The 2,500-nt window shown below is 54.2% G+C and overlaps 2 protein-coding genes across 3 annotated transcripts in view; one reads left to right on the top strand and one right to left on the bottom strand.

The window, feature by feature from the left end:
• Nucleotides 1-2,500, top strand: part of Naa15-16 (N-alpha-acetyltransferase 15/16) — a 90,032-nt gene that overhangs the window by 34,491 nt on the left and 53,041 nt on the right. The window lies entirely within an intron of this gene.
• The window catches only part of LOC113825877 (uncharacterized), a 9,682-nt gene that overhangs the window by 6,947 nt on the left and 235 nt on the right, over nucleotides 1-2,500 (bottom strand). The window contains exon 1 of one of the 2 annotated variants that reach the window (XM_027378721.2): nucleotides 2,367-2,500. This exon is cut by the window's right edge and continues 7 nt beyond it. The exons of the other annotated variant lie outside the window; for it this stretch is intronic. The gene's annotated coding sequence lies outside the window, so the exon portion shown is untranslated. The remainder of the gene's footprint in view (nucleotides 1-2,366) is intronic. 2 annotated transcript variants of the gene reach the window in all.

The raw sequence follows: 2,500 nt of genomic DNA, 5'->3' as shown, positions 1-2,500 counted from the left end.
GCGTCCCTTCTGTTGTGAATATGTGCATTTCTCATTCATGCCTTTTTCTGCATTTGTCACCATGAATACGGCTCATCACTGGCTTGTGTTCAGAGCAGTAAAGATCTTTTAACAGAACGGAGAGCAGCGTGCACGAAGAGATTTCATATTGTAAACGTCAAAGTAGATTTTCCTTTTTTGGATTTTTTATTTTTTATATATTAATTTTTTATTTATTATTATTATTATTATTTTTTTCCTTGTTCGTAATTCTGAGGTGCATTTTTTTGGATTTTTTTAATTTTTTTTATTTTTGAGGTGCGGGGAAGGGGAGGGGGAGGAGGGGGGGAAGCCAAGGCGCCGCGTGACCGACAACGGTAAAACGCGCGTTCAGACCCGAGCCCCGGATTGCGGTCGGTCGGCGCGGGGGGGGGGGGGTGCTAGCGGTCACGTCGGCCGGACGGAACGCGTTGCAGGGGGAAATGACGGGAGAGAAAGAACTTGAACGAGGAATAAGCATAATCGTGGGGTTTCTTGTTCTTCCCCCTTCGTCGGTCGGTGGGTCGGGGAGGGGGAGGGGGGACGGTGGATAGGGATGGATAGGGGAGGATAGGTGGCGAAGGAGGTGGAGAGAAAGGAACGAGGCGAGGATATAGGGGGGGGGGGGGGGATTTGTTGGGGGTTGACGGGGTGGGGAAGGGGAGGAGGGGAGGGGAGGGGAGGAGCGGTAGATGCTTATATAGATCGAGGTGGAGCGCTGGAGTGTGTGGAGTTCTTCCCACCGGGACGGGGATTCGGAGGAGTGCCGGAGCCTGGTTGAGATAAAGTGTTGGAGTTTGAGGTGTTTATTGCCTTCCCTCCCCCTCCCTCCCCTCCCTCCCCCATCCTCTCTCTCCCCCTCCCCACGCCACAACTCTCTCGGGGCTGGATGTGGATAAAACGGTTTTGTTATGTTCGCCGGAAGGTCGCGCGTGTTTTATATGTCACCATTTATCGCGGCCTTCCATCCTTCCTGCCTGCCTGCCAGCCTTCCTCCTCTCCCTCTCCCTTCCTCCCCCTCCCCTACCCCCCCTTCCCCCTTCCTCCCCCTCCCCCCCCCCTTCCTCCCCCTCCCTCCCCCTTCGCCGGCCTAATCCTCATATTCGTCGTCCTCGTCTTCGGCCTCCCTCTTTCACTCCCCACCTTCACCATCTCATTCATATTCTCTTCCACAACTTCCTCCTCCTCCTCCTACTCCCCAACTGTTTCTTCATTATCTCCTCATCCTCCCCTCTCCTCTCCTCTCAATGTTTCTACACCGTCTCCAGGACCTCCGTCTCTTCTCCTCTCCACTGTTTGTCCTTCTCCTCCTCTTCTCTCCACTGTTTCTCCTCCTCCTCTTCTCTCCTCTCCTCCTCTCCCTCTCCTCTCCCTCTCCTCTCCTCTCCTCTCTCCCTGTTTCTCCACCGACTCCAGTACCTCTTCCTCCTTAGCTCTCCACTGTTTCTCCTCCTCCTCTCCTCTCCATGTTTCTACACCGTCTCCGGTACCTCCTCCTCCCCTCCCCTTTTCTTCTTTCCCTGTTTCTCCATCTCCAGTACCTCTTCCTCCTCTCCTCCACTGTTTCTCCTCCCTCCTCTCCTCTCCTCTCCATGTTTCTACACCGTCTTCAGTACCTCCTCCTCCTCCTCCCTCCATCCCTTTTTCCCTTTCCTATTTCTCCATCTCTAGTGCCTCTTCCTCCTCTCCTATGCTCACCTCCATCGTTTCTCCTTCCTCCTCCCTCTCTTCCTCCTCCTCCTCCCTCTTTTCGTCCTCCTCCTCTTCCCTCTCTTCCCCCTCCTCCTCCCTTTCTTCTTCCTCCTCCTCCTCCTCCCTCTCTTCCTCCTTCTACTCCCTCTCTTCCCCCTCCTCCCTCTCTTCCTCCTCCTCTCTTCCTCTCTTCCTCCCTCCTCCTCCCTCCTTCTTCCCCCTCCTCCTCCTCCCCCTCTTCCCCCTTCTCCTCCCTCTCTTCCCCCTCCTCCCTCCTCAAGAGCTACACGATACCCGCAGCCTCAATATGGGCGTCGCGTGCTTTCGTTATCTGTGCATTCTGCCGCCGTGGCCTTTGGAGGTTTCCCCCGGCCGGTTAACAAAGCCTCTCGCCTCCCGTTTTATTGAATTATTTTGTCCGTCCTGTTTACCTCCTTTCCTCTCTGTTTGCTCTTCCCGCGCCTTGGTTATTTTTACGTTTTTTTTTTATTTGTTTTATGGGCTGTTTCTAGTGATTCTGGGTTGGTTATTGTCGTCTCGTGTGTCGTTTTTTTCTGGTTTTGTTTCCTCTCCCTCCTATCGCTCCCTCTCCTACCCCCCTCACTCACTCTCTCCTTTTTTCTGCGCTTCGCGTTGCTTCCCTCTTTCGTACTCACTTTGTCTGTTTTCAAGAAGGTGATCCTCGAAGGCGAGGTCCCGTCTCCTCCTCCGACTCGAACCGGCTGCTCCTGGGGCGCTGGCAGTCGTGTGTCACCTCCGAGCTGAAGTCCCTCTTTGGACACTCTATCCA

Source organism: Penaeus vannamei, chromosome 5 (genome assembly GCF_042767895.1).
Source record: "Penaeus vannamei isolate JL-2024 chromosome 5, ASM4276789v1, whole genome shotgun sequence".
Taxonomy (NCBI): domain Eukaryota; kingdom Metazoa; phylum Arthropoda; class Malacostraca; order Decapoda; family Penaeidae; genus Penaeus; species Penaeus vannamei.
This window is presented reverse-complemented; position numbering and strand designations above follow the sequence as displayed.